The sequence below is a fragment of the Xenia sp. Carnegie-2017 genome, unplaced genomic scaffold (genome assembly GCF_021976095.1).
Source record: "Xenia sp. Carnegie-2017 unplaced genomic scaffold, XeniaSp_v1 HiC_scaffold_6, whole genome shotgun sequence".
NCBI lineage: Eukaryota > Metazoa > Cnidaria > Anthozoa > Malacalcyonacea > Xeniidae > Xenia > Xenia sp. Carnegie-2017.
Window position 1 is genome coordinate 2,920,210 of NW_025813526.1, and position 12,454 is coordinate 2,932,663.

Sequence of the window (12,454 nt, forward strand, 5' to 3'; positions counted from 1 at the left end):
GGTGCAAAATTGTGATTTAATATTAGTTTTTTTTCCCAAATATTTTGTTAAGTATTTCTTACGAAGTAAAGAGAAAAAAACGTATTCATGTTTATTTTTAAAGAAACCCATTGTTAAAATACATTAAAACATAAGTGAATATAACTCTAACTTAATTAAATGTTTGAGGTGGCTCAACTTCAATTCGGCTCACTAGTATAGTGGTATGATTCTTGCTTTGGGAGCAAGAGGTCCTGGGTTCAATTCCCAGGTGAGCCCTACACTTATCAACATAAAAATAGGGAATGTAACACTAAACTAATTATTTACCAATAACAAATTGTGGTAAACATTTTCCATCACAAGCAATTCTGATTTAATACTTGTTATTTTTTGCAATATCTATATATTATTAGTAACATAAATCGCAGAAAAAATTACTAAGTACTGGATAGTGATATAGGTTCTCTAACTGAGTATGTATAAAGCACTCTTTTGTTAGGTTCATCAAAGAATACAATTTAATGAGTTTTCATATTATTAAGTATACTATTATATTTAGTATTGTTCATCTAGAGAATCCTATTAAATATTTCAAATCATTACTTCGGAATAAATGTGCTGACAGCAAAAAAAAAATAAGCCAATGTATTAATGTTTTTGTTAAAAAATAATTAAGTAAATTTAACTAAAAGCATCCATTACTAAGATGAAATCAACAACAGGGTTTTATGTATCAACCAGTGTTTTTATAGATAATAACGGAATTTAGTACCCTTGTCATTATATAAACAATATTTATAAAAACCTATTATGAAGCAACTTAATTTGAAATTTTATTAAATTTACCATATTTTCATCAATTACATCTTCATTATGTTAATTTTCATTAACTTTAGTTAAATAAAAGATTTTTATTAAAATTATTAATTAAGTACCTTTCATAGCATTATTGTTATATATGAGTCTTTTTAGAAGTATGCATTGTTAGGTTTAAACAAAATATAAAAAAATCAGTTGATAAGATGAAATCAACAACAGGGTTTTATGTATTAACCAGTGTTTTTATAGATAAAAACGGAGTTTAGTACCCTTGTCATTATACAAACAGTATTTATAAAAAACTATTATCAAGCAACTTAATTCGAAATTTTATTAAATTAACCATATTTTCATCAATTACATCTTCATTATGTTAATTTTTCATTAACTTTAGTTAAATTAAAGATTTTTATTAAAATTATTAATTAAGTAACTTTCATAGTATTCTTGTTACAGATGAGTCATTTTAGAAATATGCATTGTTTGGTATATAACCAAATATAAAAAAATCACTTGATAACATTTCAAGTTAAATTATAGTTCAGTGCATGTAATAAGTCGGTTCATTCGTCTAGCAGTATGATTGTATTCTTTGCAGGAATAGGTCTTAGGTTTAACTCATTGGTGAGCACTCACATTAATTATAGATTTGTAATCTGGTGGTTTACAATGACTTTATTAATTAGAATATTACATTTGTTAAGTCGTTTTTACAAAAATACCAATTCTAATTATTATTTTGCTTTTCTTTCATTGATTTTAATCTCAAAAAATGAACATGAAGCAATGTGATTTAATTTAATGTCAAAATTTTCCCAGCCCGATAGGGGATTCGAACCCCTGGCCCTCAGATTAAAAGTCTGATGCTCTACCAACTGAGCTAATCGGGCTTAATGAAAAATCTACAATTACTTGTTCACTTATTTTTGGTTGATAAAATTTATCGAAACATTGACTTGCATCCAGTAAAATTTGAAAAGATGTGCTAAATACCTCTTCACTTATTAAAAGTTCTCAGCAGTAAAGTTAAATACTTTACAAGCCTTTAAACGTTATTTATATTTTTCATAAAAGTACAAAACAGAAGAAACCATATTTTGTAAAATTAAAGTATTATAGATATATCTGACTCCTTAAAAATTTATTTTTTGACAAAGAAATTCTTAATACATCATATGTTTGCAGCAAGACCTATATTCAAACTCTGCTATTCATTATTCAAAACTTAAGACAAATACATAATACATATTTTTGAAAGCAATGTTTGAAAAAATAATATTTTTGTAAAACACTTCGTAAGTGGTAACACTTCCATTACAACAAAAATATTACAAATTTTGTTTTTTTGCTCATATTTTATATAACTGTCACACAAACTTTTATTATATTTGTAAAATACTGAGTAATATTGATCACAATTTAAGAATAAAATTTGTGATCTTGTTTTCCCAGTATTTGTTGCACTAAGTCTTAATCATTGTTTTCCAGTGATTACGTAAGAAATTTATTCTGTTTACAATATTTTCATTTATTACAAATTGCATGTTAAGACAGCCAATTTGAATGTTTGGAAAAGAATGTTCCAAAGAAGCTTTTAGGTGCAAAATTGTGATTTATTATTAGTTTTTTCCCAAATATTTTGTTAAGTATTTCTTACAGTAAAGAGAAAAAACGTATTCATGTTTATTTTTAAAGAAACCCATTGTTAAAATACATTAAAACATAAGTGAATATAACTCTAAATTAATTAAATGTTTGAGGTGGCTCAAATTCAATTTGGCTCACTATTATAGTGGTATTATTCTTGCTTTGGGAGCAAGAGGTCCTGGGTTCAATTCCCAGGTGAGCTTACACTTATCAACATAAAAATAGGGAATGTAACACTAAACTAGTTATTTACCAATAACAAATTGTGGTAAACATTTTCCATCACAAGCAATTCTGATTTAATACTTGTTATTTTTTGCAATATCTATATATTATTAGTAACATAAATTGCAGAAAAAATTACTAAGTACTGGATAGTGATATAGGTTCTCTAACTGAGTATGTATAAAGCACTCTTTTGTTAGGTTCATCAAAGAATACAATTTAATGAGTTTTCATATTATTAAGTATACTATTATATTTAGTATTGTTCATCTAGAGAATCCTATTAAATATTTCAAATCATTACTTCGGAATAAATGTGCTGACAGCAAAAAAAAAATAAGCCAATGTATTAATGTTTTTGTTAAACAATGATTAAGTAAATTTAACTAAAAGCATCCATTACTAAGATGAAATCAACAACAGGGTTTATGTATCAACCAGTGTTTTATAGATAATAACGAATTTAGTACCCTTGTCATTATATAAACAATATTTATAAAAACCTATTATGAAGCAACTTAATTTGAAATTTTATTAAATTTACCATATTTTCATCAATTACATCTTCATTATGTTAATTTTCATTAACTTTAGTTAAATAAAAGATTTTTATTAAAATTATTAAGTACCTTTCATAGCATTATTGTTATATATGAGTCTTTTTAGAAGTATGCATTGTTAGGTTTAAACAAAATATAAAAAAATCAGTTGATAAGATGAAATCAACAACAGGGTTTTATGTATTAACCAGTGTTTTTATAGATAAAAACGGAGTTTAGTACCCTTGTCATTATACAAACAGTATTTATAAAAAACTATTATCAAGCAACTTAATTCGAAATTTTATTAAATTAACCATATTTTCATCAATTACATCTTCATTATGTTAATTTTTCATTAACTTTAGTTAAATTAAAGATTTTTATTAAAATTATTAATTAAGTAACTTTCATAGTATTCTTGTTACAGATGAGTCATTTTAGAAATATGCATTGTTTGGTATATAACCAAATATAAAAAAATCACTTGATAACATTTCAAGTTAAATTATAGTTCAGTGCATGTAATAAGTCGGTTCATTCGTCTAGCAGTATGATTGTATTCTTTGCAGGAATAGGTCTTAGGTTTAACTCATTGGTGAGCACTCACATTAATTATAGATTTGTAATCTGGTGGTTTACAATGACTTTATTAATTAGAATATTACATTTGTTAAGTCGTTTTTACAAAAATACCAATTCTAATTATTATTTTGCTTTTCTTTCATTGATTTTAATCTCAAAAAATGAACATGAAGCAATGTGATTTAATTTAATGTCAAAATTTTCCCAGCCCGATAGGGGATTCGAACCCCTGGCCCTCAGATTAAAAGTCTGATGCTCTACCAACTGAGCTAATCAGGCTTCATGAAAAATCTACAATTACTTGTTCACTTATTTTTGGTTGATAAAATTTATCGAAACATTGATTTGCATCCAGTAAAATTTGAAAAGATGTGCTAAATACCTCTTCACTTATTAAAAGTTCTCAGCAGTAAAGTTAAATACTTTACAAGCCTTTAAACGTTATTTATATTTTTCATAAAAGTACAAAACAGAAGAAACCATATTTTGTAAAATTAAAGTATTATAGATATATCTGACTCCTTAAAATTTATTTTTGACAAAGAAATTCTTAATACATCATATGTTTGCAGCAAGACCTATATTCAAACTCTGCTATTCATTATTCAAAACTTAAGACAAATACATAATACATATTTTTGAAAGCAATGTTTGAAAAAATAATATTTTTGTAAAACACTTCGTAAGTGGTAACACTTCCATTACAACAAAAATATTACAAATTTTGTTTTTTTGCTCATATTTTATATAACTGTCACACAAACTTTTATTATATTTGTAAAATACTGAGTAATATTGATCACAATTTAAGAATAAAATTTGTGATCTTGTTTTCCCAGTATTTGTTGCACTAAGTCTTAATCATTGTTTTCCAGTGATTACGTAAGAAATTTATTATGTTTACAATATTTTCATTTATTACAAATTGCATGTTAAGACAGCCAATTTGAATGTTTGGAAAAGAATGTTCCAAAGAAGCTTTTAGGTGCAAAATTGTGATTTATTATTAGTTTTTTTTCCCAAATATTTTGTTAAGTATTTCTTACGAAGTAAAGAGAAAAAAACGTATTCATGTTTATTTTTAAAGAAACCCATTGTTAAAATACATTAAAACATAAGTGAATATAACTCTAACTTAATTAAATGTTTGAGGTGGCTCAACTTCAATTCGGCTCACTATTATAGTGGTATTATTCTTGCTTTGGGAGCAAGAGGTCCTGGGTTCAATTCCCAGGTGAGCCCTACACTTATCAACATAAAAATAGGGAATGTAACACTAAACTAGTTATTTACCAATAACAAATTGTGGTAAACATTTTCCATCACAAGCAATTCTGATTTAATACTTGTTATTTTTTTCAATATCTATATATTATTAGTAACATAAATTGCAGAAAAAATTACTAAGTACTGGATAGTGATATAGGTTCTCTAACTGAGTATGTACAAAGCAATATTTTGTTAGGTTCATCAAAGAATACAATTTAATGAGTTTTCATATTATTAAGTATACTATTATATTTAGTATTGTTCATCTAGAGAATCCTATTAAATATTTCAAATCATTACTTCGGAATAAATGTGCTGACAGCAAAAAAAAAATAAGCCAATGTATTAATGTTTTTGTTAAACAATAATTAAGTAAATTTAACTAAAAGCATCCATTACTAAGATGAAATCAACAACAGGGTTTTATGTATCAACCAGTGTTTTTATAGATAATAACGAATTTAGTACCCTTGTCATTATATAAACAATATTTATAAAACCTATTATGAAGCAACTTAATTTGAAATTTTATTAAATTTACCATATTTTCATCAATTACATCTTCATTATGTTAATTTTCATTAACTTTAGTTAAATAAAAGATTTTTATTAAAATGATTAATTAAGTACCTTTCATAGCATTATTGTTATATATGAGTCTTTTTAGAAGTATGCATTGTTAGGTTTAAACAAAATATAAAAAAAACAGTTGATAAGATGAAATCAACAACAGGGTTTTATGTATTAACCATGTTTTTATAGATAAAAACGGAGTTTAGTACCCTTGTCATTATACAAACAGTATTTATAAAAAAAATTTTATCAAGCAACTTAATTCGAAATTTTATTAAATTAACCATATTTTCATCAATTACAGCTTCATTATGTTAATTTTTCATTAACTTTAGTTAAATAAAAGATTTTTATTAAAATTATTAATTAAGTAACTTTCATAGTATTCTTGTTACAGATGAGTCATTTTAGAAATATGCATTGTTTGGTATATAACCAAATATAAAAAAATCAGTTGATAACGTTTTAAGTTAAATTATAGTTCAGTGCATGTAATAAGTCGGTTCATTTGTCTAGCAGTGTGATTGTATTCTTTGCAGGAATAGGTCTTAGGTTTAACTCATTAGTGAGCACTCACATTAATTATAGATTTGTAATCTGGTGGTTTACAATGACTTTATTAATTAGAATATTACATTTGTTAAGTCGTTTTTACAAAAATACCAATTCTAATTATTATTTTGCTTTTCTTTCATTGATTTTAATCTCAAAAAATGAACATGAAGCAATGTGATTTAATTTAATGTGTAAATCTTCCCAGCCCGATAGGGGATTCGAACCCCTGGCCCTCAGATTAAAAGTCTGATGCTCTACCAACTGAGCTAATCGGGCTTCATGAAAAATCTACAATTACTTGTTCACTTATTTTTGGTTGATAAAATTTATCGAAACATTGACTTGCATCCAGTAAAATTTGAAAAGATGTGCTAAATACCTCTTCACTTATTAAAAGTTCTCAGCAGTAAAGTTAAATACTTTACAAGCCTTTAAACGTTATTTATATTTTTCATAAAAGTACAAAACAGAAGAAACCATATTTTGTAAAATTAAAGTATTATAGATATATCTGACTCCTTAAAAATTTATTTTTTGACAAAGAAATTCTTAATACATCATATGTTTGCAGCAAGACCTATATTCAAACTCTGCTATTCATTATTCAAAACTTAAGACAAATACATAATACATATTTTTGAAAGCAATGTTTGAAAAAATAATATTTTTGTAAAACACTTCGTAAGTGGTAACACTTCCATTACAACAAAAATATTACAAATTTTGTTTTTGCTCATATTTTATATAACTGTCACACAAACTTTTATTATATTTGTAAAATACTGAGTAATATTGATCACAATTTAAGAATAAAATTTGTGATCTTGTTTTCCCAGTATTTGTTGCACTAAGTCTTAATCATTGTTTTCCAGTGATTACGTAAGAAATTTATTCTGTTTACAATATTTTCATTTATTACAAATTGCATGTTAAGACAGCCAATTTGAATGTTTGGAAAAGAATGTTCCAAAGAAGCTTTTAGGTGCAAAATTGTGATTTATTATTAGTTTTTTTTCCCAAATATTTTGTTAAGTATTTCTTACGAAGTAAAGAGAAAAAAACGTATTCATGTTTATTTTTAAAGAAACCCATTGTTAAAATACATTAAAACATAAGTGAATATAACTCTAAATTAATTAAATGTTTGAGGTGGCTCAAATTCAATTTGGCTCACTATTATAGTGGTATTATTCTTGCTTTGGGAGCAAGAGGTCCTGGGTTCAATTCCCAGGTGAGCGCTACACTTATCAACATAAAAATAGGGAATGTAACACTAAACTAGTTATTTACCAATAACAAATTGTGGTAAACATTTTCCATCACAAGCAATTCTGATTTAATACTTGTTATTTTTTGCAATATCTATATATTATTAGTAACATAAATTGCAGAAAAAATTACTAAGTACTGGATAGTGATATAGGTTCTCTAACTGAGTATGTATAAAGCACTCTTTTGTTAGGTTCATCAAAGAATACAATTTAATGAGTTTTCATATTATTAAGTATACTATTATATTTAGTATTGTTCATCTAGAGAATATTTCAAATCATTAATTCGGAATAAATGTGCTGACAGCAAAAAAAAAATAAGCCAATGTATTAATGTTTTTGTTAAACAATGATTAAGTAAATTTAACTAAAAGCATCCATTACTAAGATGAAATCAACAACAGGGTTTTATGTATCAACCAGTGTTTTTATAGATAATAACGGAATTTAGTACCCTTGTCATTATATAAACAATATTTATAAAAACCTATTATGAAGCAACTTAATTTGAAATTTTATTAAATTTACCATATTTTCATCAATTACATCTTCATTATGTTAATTTTCATTAACTTTAGTTAAATAAAAGATTTTTATTAAAATTATTAAGTACCTTTCATAGCATTATTGTTATATATGAGTCTTTTTAGAAATATGCATTGTTAGGTTTAAACAAATTATAAAAAAATCAGTTGATAAGATGAAATCAACAACAGGGTTTTATGTATTAACCAGTGTTTTTATAGATAAAAACGGAGTTTAGTACCCTTGTCATTATACAAACAGTATTTATAAAAAACTATTATCAAGCAACTTAATTCGAAATTTTATTAAATTAACCATATTTTCATCAATTACATCTTCATTATGTTAATTTTTCATTAACTTTAGTTAAATTAAAGATTTTTATTAAAATTATTAATTAAGTAACTTTCATAGTATTCTTGTTACAGATGAGTCATTTTAGAAATATGCATTGTTTGGTATATAACCAAATATAAAAAAATCAGTTGATAACATTTCAAGTTAAATTATAGTTCAGTGCATGTAATAAGTCGGTTCATTGTCTAGCAGTATGATTGTATTCTTTGCAGGAATAGGTCTTAGGTTTAACTCATTGGTGAGCACTCACATTAATTATAGATTTGTAATCTGGTGGTTTACAATGACTTTATTAATTAGAATATTACATTTGTTAAGTCGTTTTTACAAAAATACCAATTCTAATTATTATTTTGCTTTTCTTTCATTGATTTTAATCTCAAAAAATGAACATGAAGCAATGTGATTTAATTTAATGTCAAAATTTTCCCAGCCCGATAGGGGATTCGAACCCCTGGCCCTCAGATTAAAAGTCTGATGCTCTACCAACTGAGCTAATCGGGCTTCATGAAAAATCTACAATTACTTGTTCACTTATTTTTGGTTGATAAAATTTATCGAAACATTGACTTGCATCCAGTAAAATTTGAAAAGATGTGCTAAATACCTCTTCACTTATTAAAAGTTCTCAGCAGTAAAGTTAAATACTTTACAAGCCTTTAAACGTTATTTATATTTTTCATAAAAGTACAAAACAGAAGAAACCATATTTTGTAAAATTAAAGTATTATAGATATATCTGACTCCTTAAAATTTATTTTTGACAAAGAAATTCTTAATACATCATATGTTTGCAGCAAGACCTATATTCAAACTCTGCTATTCATTATTCAAAACTTAAGACAAATACATAATACATATTTTGAAAGCAATGTTTGAAAAATAATATTTTGTAAAACACTTCGTAAGTGGTAACACTTCCATTACAACAAAAATATTACAAATTTTGTTTTTGCTCATATTTTATATAACTGTCACACAAACTTTTATTATATTTGTAAAATACTGAGTAATATTGATCACAATTTAAGAATAAAATTTGTGATCTTGTTTTCCCAGTATTTGTTGCACTAAGTCTTAATCATTGTTTTCCAGTGATTACGTAAGAAATTTATTCTGTTTACAATATTTTCATTTATTACAAATTGCATGTTAAGACAGCCAATTTGAATGTTTGGAAAAGAATGTTCCAAAGAAGCTTTTAGGTGCAAAATTGTGATTTATTATTAGTTTTTTTTCCCAAATATTTTGTTAAGTATTTCTTACGAAGTAAAGAGAAAAAAACGTATTCATGTTTATTTTTAAAGAAACCCATTGTTAAAATACATTAAAACATAAGTGAATATAACTCTAACTTAATTAAATGTTTGAGGTGGCTCAACTTCAATTGGCTCACTATTATAGTGGTATTATTCTTGCTTTGGGAGCAAGAGGTCCTGGGTTCAATTCCCAGGTGAGCCCTACACTTATCAACATAAAAATAGGGAATGTAACACTAAACTAGTTATTTACCAATAACAAATTGTGGTAAACATTTTCCATCACAAGCAATTCTGATTTAATACTTGTTATTTTTTTCAATATCTATATATTATTAGTAACATAAATTGCAGAAAAAATTACTAAGTACTGGATAGTGATATAGGTTCTCTAACTGAGTATGTATAAAGCAATCTTTTGTTAGGTTCATCAAAGAATACAATTTAATGAGTTTTCATATTATTAAGTATACTATTATATTTAGTATTGTTCATCTAGAGAATCCTATTAAATATTTCAAATCATTACTTCGGAATAAATGTGCTGACAGCAAAAAAAAAATAAGCCAATGTATTAATGTTTTTGTTAAACAATAATTAAGTAAATTTAACTAAAAGCATCCATTACTAAGATGAAATCAACAACAGGGTTTTATGTATCAACCAGTGTTTTTATAGATAATAACGGAATTTAGTACCCTTGTCATTATATAAACAATATTTATAAAAACCTATTATGAAGCAACTTAATTCGAAATTTTATTAAATTTACCATATTTTCATCAATTACATCTTCATTATGTTAATTTTCATTAACTTTAGTTAAATAAAAGATTTTTATTAAAATGATTAATTAAGTACCTTTCATAGCATTATTGTTATATATGAGTCTTTTTAGAAGTATGCATTGTTAGGTTTAAACAAAATATAAAAAAATCAGTTGATAAGATGAAATCAACAACAGGGTTTTATGTATTAACCATGTTTTTATAGATAAAAACGGAGTTTAGTACCCTTGTCATTATACAAACAGTATTTATAAAAAAAATTTTATCAAGCAACTTAATTCGAAATTTTATTAAATTAACCATATTTTCATCAATTACATCTTCATTATGTTAATTTTTCATTAACTTTAGTTAAATAAAAGATTTTTATTAAAATTATTAATTAAGTAACTTTCATAGTATTCTTGTTACAGATGAGTCATTTTAGAAATATGCATTGTTTGGTATATAACCAAATATAAAAAAATCAGTTGATAACGTTTTAAGTTAAATTATAGTTCAGTGCATGTAATAAGTCGGTTCATTTGTCTAGCAGTGTGATTGTATTCTTTGCAGGAATAGGTCTTAGGTTTAACTCATTAGTGAGCACTCACATTAATTATAGATTTGTAATCTGGTGGTTTACAATGACTTTATTAATTAGAATATTACATTTGTTAAGTCGTTTTTACAAAATACCAATTCTAATTATTATTTTGCTTTTCTTTCATTGATTTTAATCTCAAAAAATGAACATGAAGCAATGTGATTTAATTTAATGTGTAAATCTTCCCAGCCCGATAGGGGATTCGAACCCCTGGCCCTCAGATTAAAAGTCTGATGCTCTACCAACTGAGCTAATCGGGCTTCATGAAAAATCTACAATTACTTGTTCACTTATTTTTGGTTGATAAAATTTATCGAAACATTGACTTGCATCCAGTAAAATTTGAAAAGATGTGCTAAATACCTCTTCACTTATTAAAAGTTCTCAGCAGTAAAGTTAAATACTTTACAAGCCTTTAAACGTTATTTATATTTTTCATAAAAGTACAAAACAGAAGAAACCATATTTTGTAAAATTAAAGTATTATAGATATATCTGACTCCTTAAAAATTTATTTTTTGACAAAGAAATTCTTAATACATCATATGTTTGCAGCAAGACCTATATTCAAACTCTGCTATTCATTATTCAAAACTTAAGACAAATACATAATACATATTTTTGAAAGCAATGTTTGAAAAACTAATAATTTTGTAAAACACTTGTTAAGTGGTAACACTTCATTACAACAAAAATATTACAAATTTTGTTTTTTTGCTCATATTTTATATGACTGTCACACAAACTTTTATTATATTTGTAAAATACTGAGTAATATTGATCACAATTTAAGAATAAAATTTGTGATCTTGTTTTCCCAGTATTTGTTGCACTAAGTCTTAATCATTGTTTTCCTGTGATTACGTAAGAAATTTATTCTGTTTACAATATTTTCATTTATTACAAATTGCATGTTAAGACAGCCAATTTGAATGTTTGGAAAAGAATGTTCCAAAGAAGCTTTTAGGTGCAAAATTGTGATTTATTATTAGTTTTTTTTCCCAAATATTTTGTTAAGTATTTCTTACGAAGTAAAGAGAAAAAAACGTATTCATGTTTATTTTTAAAGAAACCCATTGTTAAAATACATTAAATCATAAGTGAATATAACTCTAACTTAATTAAATGTTTGAGGTGGCTCAACTTCAATTCGGCTCACTAGTCTAGTGGTATGATTCTTGCTTTGGGAGCAAGAGGTCCTGGGTTCAATTCCCAGGTGGGCCCTACACTTATCAGCATAAAAATAGGGAATGTAACACTAAACTAGTTATTTACCAATAACAACTTGTGATAAAAATTTTCTATCACAAGCAATTCTGATTTAATACTTGTTATTTTTTTCAATATGTATATATTATTAGTAACATAAATTGCAGAAAAAATTACTAAGTACTAGATAGTGATATAGGTTCTTTAACTGAGTATGTATAAAGCAATCTTTTGTTAGGTTCATCAAAGAATACAATTTAATGAG

General features: G+C 25.4%; 11 non-coding genes across 11 annotated transcripts; 6 read left to right on the top strand and 5 right to left on the bottom strand.

Annotated features, from left to right (window-relative positions):
• The first annotated feature begins 186 nt into the window (after nt 1-186).
• Trnap-ugg lies at nt 187-258 on the top strand. The gene has a single exon. It is a non-coding gene; the product is annotated as a tRNA-Pro (tRNA).
• A 1,360-nt stretch (nt 259-1,618) lies between these two features.
• On the bottom strand, nt 1,619-1,691 carry Trnak-uuu. The gene has a single exon. It is a non-coding gene; the product is annotated as a tRNA-Lys (tRNA).
• An 888-nt stretch (nt 1,692-2,579) lies between these two features.
• Trnap-ugg lies at nt 2,580-2,651 on the top strand. Its single transcript has one exon. It is a non-coding gene; the product is annotated as a tRNA-Pro (tRNA).
• A 1,352-nt stretch (nt 2,652-4,003) lies between these two features.
• Trnak-uuu lies at nt 4,004-4,076 on the bottom strand. The gene has a single exon. It is a non-coding gene; the product is annotated as a tRNA-Lys (tRNA).
• Nucleotides 4,077-4,967: 891 nt separating this feature from the next.
• Trnap-ugg lies at nt 4,968-5,039 on the top strand. The gene has a single exon. It is a non-coding gene; the product is annotated as a tRNA-Pro (tRNA).
• Nucleotides 5,040-6,397: 1,358 nt separating this feature from the next.
• On the bottom strand, nt 6,398-6,470 carry Trnak-uuu. The gene has a single exon. It is a non-coding gene; the product is annotated as a tRNA-Lys (tRNA).
• Nucleotides 6,471-7,361: 891 nt separating this feature from the next.
• On the top strand, nt 7,362-7,434 carry Trnap-ugg. The gene has a single exon. It is a non-coding gene; the product is annotated as a tRNA-Pro (tRNA).
• Nucleotides 7,435-8,778: 1,344 nt separating this feature from the next.
• Trnak-uuu lies at nt 8,779-8,851 on the bottom strand. The gene has a single exon. It is a non-coding gene; the product is annotated as a tRNA-Lys (tRNA).
• Nucleotides 8,852-9,736: 885 nt separating this feature from the next.
• On the top strand, nt 9,737-9,808 carry Trnap-ugg. The gene has a single exon. It is a non-coding gene; the product is annotated as a tRNA-Pro (tRNA).
• Nucleotides 9,809-11,167: 1,359 nt separating this feature from the next.
• Nucleotides 11,168-11,240, bottom strand: Trnak-uuu. The gene has a single exon. It is a non-coding gene; the product is annotated as a tRNA-Lys (tRNA).
• An 892-nt stretch (nt 11,241-12,132) lies between these two features.
• Trnap-ugg lies at nt 12,133-12,204 on the top strand. The gene has a single exon. It is a non-coding gene; the product is annotated as a tRNA-Pro (tRNA).
• The last annotated feature ends 250 nt before the right edge of the window (nt 12,205-12,454 follow it).